The sequence below is a fragment of the Nuphar pumila genome, chromosome 5 (genome assembly GCF_984573655.1).
Source record: "Nuphar pumila chromosome 5, dmNupPumi1.hap1.1, whole genome shotgun sequence".
Classification (NCBI taxonomy): Eukaryota; Viridiplantae; Streptophyta; class Magnoliopsida; order Nymphaeales; family Nymphaeaceae; genus Nuphar; species Nuphar pumila.
In genome coordinates, this window is record NC_143253.1 from 23,598,982 (window position 1) to 23,605,013 (window position 6,032).

The following is a 6,032-nucleotide window of genomic DNA, read 5'->3' on the forward strand; positions in this document are numbered from 1 at the left end:
AAATGAGCATAAAGAATATATATAGGAATTCATGCAATAACTTAGAGGTAAACAATTATGATAAATTCATAATTCGATTAAGTATTCATGCAATAGAGACACTTATTAAGCATGAAAAAACATTTAATAAATAATATGTATCATAATTTAAGCAATACAATTAGGGGTGACAAAATTTGACACGACCCGCCAACCCGCTTCTTAGCCGGGTTTGGGTTTGGCTTAAACGGGTTCGTGTCATAAACGGGTCGACAAGCCTAACCCGTTTATTAAACGGGTCGGGTTCATGTTAGGGATATGCCAACCTGCCAACCCGGCTGACCTGTTTAATAAACGGGTTAGGCGAGCAGGTCAACCCGTTTACACGAACCCGTCATCCTCTCCTCCGGCTATATATTCGACTGCTCCTCCATCCAATAGTGGCTCGCCACCGGCCACCGGATGTTCCTTATCACCCAGATCCCTCTCCCTGCCCGCCCGTCCCTCATCCCCAACTACGCCCTCCGCTCCCTCATCTCCCACTTCACCCAAGCCCACCACATCCCCCTCTCCCGAATCCTCCCCACAACCCCAACAACGACCACCGTCGCCGCCCACCAATCGTTCGTAGTGGCATCTTAGAGGCAAAATGTCAAATAGTTGGTCTCCACGCTCGCCTCACCTGACTCCCCTCACTCTTCCAAGCTCAACGCCCTATCCCTCCTCCTTCACCCCTCCAAATACGATCGCAACTTCTGGCAGCTCCTCACGAAGTCTGGTGGGACCTCCGCCGTGCCCCTCTACGCCGCAGACCCCCTCCTTCAGGACGCCGCCCTCTTCATCCTCTTCAACCTCTCCCTCAACGATGACAACAAGGTGGGGCTCGTGGTCGAGGGCGTTGTCAGCCTCGTCGTGTCTGTCCTCCGCTCGGGCTCATAGGTCGCTTGCGCGCTCTCCACCACCATCATCACGAGCCTCACCATCGTGGAGGTGAACAAGGGGACAATTGGTGGGTACCCAGGCGCTATCGGGGCACTGGTAGAGCTCCTCAGGGATGGGAATTTAAAGGGGAAGAGAGAAGCGGCCACGACGCTCTCGACACTCTGTTCATTCCCGGACAACAAGCGGCAGACGGTCGATGCCGGCACCGTACCCATTTTGCTAGCGCTGGCTGCTGCAGAGGAGTCGATGGAGCGCCCCATCGAGGTGCACAGAGGGATGCAAGGCTATTCGGAAGTGCAAGGGCAACGTTCAGGTGCTGACCGAGATCCTGTTATCGGGTCAACCCGTTTAATAAACGGGTCAACGTGTCGTGTAATCGTGTCGGGTCGACCCGACCCATTTATTAAACGGTTAACGGGTTACCTGTTTAATAAATGGGTCATGTTCGTGTTTGCCACATCTAACCCGTTTAATAAATGAGTCAGGTTCGTGTTGAGGTGTTCTGACCCGCTAACCCGCCAACCCGATACGATTGCCACCCCTAAATATAATCATTTAACATGCATTAGGGAACAACATTATGCATTCACCAACATTTAACAGTTAAGAGAACAAGTAGACGTGCATGATCTAATGCATAGAAAGAATATGCATGGCTTCAGTATAATGCATGAGTAAATTATTATCTCTTATTAGAATTTTCTTTTCATATGCATGTCTCTATTAAATGCACACAATTTAAGTTTCTCTTTTTAATTACCGTTGCTCGTGGATACACCAAACATGTAAAATCTCTGAGGTCAAGTTAGGTTTCCAGGATAGCTTAGCACATAATTTGTATTTTATTACTGAGTTCCAAACTTAGCCCTCGACTGAAACAACCTTCAGAATATTAGACCACCCATCTAATGTCGGGGACACCAGAGACCACCCATGTACAAGTACTACTTTTCTTGGTATACCAAAACAACAGTTGTATCTACACACCACCCCCAGATAAAGTGACACTCTCCATAAAATCTTGGCCTAGAGAAAAACCTCAATATCAGGTTCAGGGGCACAACAACGCACACGAAGTTTTAGTATCCTCACAGTTTCTTCCAAAACCGTAACATCCAAGATTTTCACACTATAAAAGGGACATCAAGGAGATGTATATTACATTATTCTTTAATTCCTTTTATCTTGATATTAATTGCAATTCAACATGAAAGATTTGTAACATAGGCTCGCAATTCTACATGCGAAGCTCTTCACATGACCACAACATGTGGCAACACGGAATAGTGTCATAGAACAATATTATCACATTTGCTTTTTGCAAAGTATAGAACAACTAAACAAAGATCACCACATGCTCAAGGCTCCCATAGCTCATTTGATCATCGATTCATTCATATGCAAAAAAACTGAATAATATGCCATTATGCATGATGTGTGAATGCTTCTCAATGTACATTTTTGTATGCAAATTTTCAAAGATATGCACGAAGCAGTAATATACCTATACATGTGTGTGAGTTCGCATAATCAAGTTAATTGCATACGTTCATCGATAAATTGCTTCACTTAATAATGTAAATACTCATGCAAGTAGGTTCACGCAATGATACATCAATTCTATGCATGACTTGCCTCTGAAAGCAAACACAACAATACTTTAATGGAGCATGAAATATCGACTACCAACATATGAAACCTTCAAAATTTTTCATACATAAGCCAAGTGTAAAGCATATAACAAGTTTAAAAAATTACATGTAAATTGTGCGTTTTTATTTAATCTCAATTATGCACAAATAGTATGCATTAAATAAAGGAATTTATCATGTATAGATTATGTGTATAACTAGTCCAAAATCTAGACACATAATGATAATTAAACATAACTTTCAGTTTCAGATTTTTTTTTTTGAATGGGCTCCTGCCCACCAGACCGGGCAGAACCGATGCCGGGCTCGGTCCTGCCAGCCTAGAAGGCCCAGCTGGCGGCTCTAATAGCAAGTCACAGTCAGACTTTGGTTTGCCGGACTGTTGACCTGTTGTCCACTTGATCCTCTCCAGCTTGGCAGCATCCCGACTTGCACTTTCAAGTGCCAAGTTTTCAGCTTGTGTTCAACCCCAAATGTAGGACTCATACACACAGGTACCCCTTAGTAATTTCACATACATAAAATGGGAATCAACATGCGTCCTGGTGTTGTGTTTGACCAAGCACCAACATCCCACTGAGATCAATCTCAGTCACATAAGACTGATCAACAACAGGGGTTACAAAAAAAATAATTTTTGTATTTAGGAATCATGCCCGATTAATGATATAGCATGATTCCCTGATTTTCTGATCAAAGGATCTAACATAGAGGTTAGGCTCCTGCACTAAAAACATAGGCTTATGTATTTGGGGAACTAATGAATGACAACCTTCTTCAATGCGTGGACATGAAAAACAGGAAAAATAACTAAATGGTAATACACTCTCATTTGAAAATAATTATGTATATATATATATATAACACCGGTGAAGCCCCAGTCGAGTTCACTCGGCTGAGGTCGAGTTAACCGTGTGCACAGACCCTGCACAGAGCCCACTCCAGCCCTCTTTAGTGGACTGTCAGGCCACCCCGGGCCTGACAGATTAGTGTAGAGGCGGATGGCTGCCTGACAACCCTGGTCCAATTCCTTTAAAACACCCCCATATATATATATATATAAATTTTTTTTTGTGAACAAGGAACAAGCCCCCCTCCCAACCGGGTCCATGTTGATTAAGACAAGTCTCTTATGTTTAGTAAAGCTATGAACCAAGAACCATCGTGAGGGGTGAATGCCTCTTACTACCAGCACAAGAAAGCATGGGCTGAAAGCAAACGGTCAAACATGATGTATATGATGGTTCAACACTTTTAAGAAAAAAATTCACAGCAGTATGAGCATGTACAACCAATAAGTTGAGGCTAAAAAAAGCATCCAGCAAATTATCTAGAAGATAAAACATCTTATTTGGACAGGTAGTTGATCTAGAGTAGCATGGGTATTACATGGCTAACCGAAGCAAGGAATTTTAATAACTTTGTTAGGTACAAAAAATTTTCCCTGTGAGGGTCGACTGATAGGATCAATTGTAATCACTAAAATTGATACCCACCCACAGAGACATCTAAATTCGTATGTCTCCTATCAAAAGAAATTTTGTTTTCGTATATAAGGATGCATATACAGAAAATTCATTTTCAAAAGATAAATAAGTAAACATTACATCTATGGAAGAGGATCCATTGATCATCTTTCATATATGTTAAAATGTGCATGTAGATCTACCCTTTTCCATAAATCTCCATGGAGATGCTACATGGAATTCAATCGACATTTCATTTCTCACTTGATTTCAAGAGAGAGAACCTGTACCTTGTAAGAATCGAGAAAAAAACCCCTTACGGATGGTTGAATGGTTGGATTTCCACCGGTCTCCTCTTCTTCTACCTCATTCTTCCTCTTCTCTTTCTCTCTCCCTCTTTTTTTCTTTTCTTTCTTTCTTCCTCTATTTCTCTTTTTTTTTCTTTTCTTTTTGTGCATGGGATGCCAAAAAGGGGGTGACGCCCCCCCTTTTTCAGCCCTCTTTAGATGGGCTGGAGAGGGTGGGTTTCCCTCTTTTAAAAACTTTCATTTTCTAAAACTTGACTTCTTTGAAATTATATATATATATATATATATATTATATATAAACCTCATTTCTTGAAAACTCTCAAGACCTCTTAAATAAGCAAGAGGTGCCATTTTAGGAAACCCTAGTCAGCCCCCATTACCAACTCAGAATTAATAAAAAAATAATTAATTAATTATTAATTATTAATTATTAATTATTAATTATTAATTATTTAAAAGCTTCCTAAAAATAGTCCAATTGATTAGGAAGACTTTTTATACTTAATTAACTCTAATTTAAATCTCCTAACTGAATTTAAAGCAGTAAATATATTGGGCATGGATTTTGGATCTGGATCTGGGATCTAGGATCTAAATTCAACTCTACAAATTCAAGTGGATTTCGAATTGGACCAAATCTAGATTAATATGAGTTTTGGATAGAGCCCAGATTCATATTAATTTGGGTCAAACTCATCGGGTCCGATCCGATCCAAATTCAGATAGAGTTTAACAAACTGTTTTTTTGTAAAAATATGATTTTCGAGCCAACCAAAATTCGAAATCAGCAAAATAATATACTGTTGCGCTCGGCGTTTCGAGCGAAATTCAACGACATATTATACTACTATCAAATTCTGAATTTGATAAAAAAATAACCTAAATTCTACTCAAATTTTGTTTGAATTTAAATGTCAAATTTAAAACTCTTTCTTACTTTTTTGATTGGCTCATCTCGACCTTTTAAATGAGACCGGGCTCGGCTCAAACTCAAAAATATTGATCTTAAATAACGAGGTTCAACTGATTTTTTAAAAAATCTTAATTTGGCTAAGTATGAAAAACACTATATTAGTGAAAAGAAAGCAGGGTAACCACCGCCTAATGTAATGTACAGTGTATACGGATAATTATTGTATTATTGTTTTCTTTTACTTTTTTTATATTGGTGCAATCACATCATACAAAATTTGTTCATTAAGCACCTGATTGCCCTCCATCGGAACTTGGGCCCACAACTGATCTTTTCACGTTTTATACTGTCACCAACGGTTCAACCAAACATCTTTTGGTTATCAACGTCATTAAGATATTCTTTGAGACACTTCTATCCCAACTAAAAACATCCGGTTTTCTTGAAGGTCCTGTGACCAGGTGAGGACTTATTATTCAAATACACCACTTGACTAAGAAGTCGTTTTTCAGTGCAAGACAGCCATCAACTTGTTTCTCACAGCCAGTTCAGAGGCTCATTGGCTTAACTAGCATTGGCCCTGGTCAATCCCCCCAAACCATGTAAGCCCTCAAATTGCAAATGCTTTATCTTTAATATTTTATGGCTGTCACCCTATTCTACTTTGATGGGTGGGCCATGGATGGCTGCCTGAATAGACGTTGGATGCTTGCAAAAACTAACGTCACACTTTATCCACATTCAAATCCAACCACCCAATCCAAATCTACAT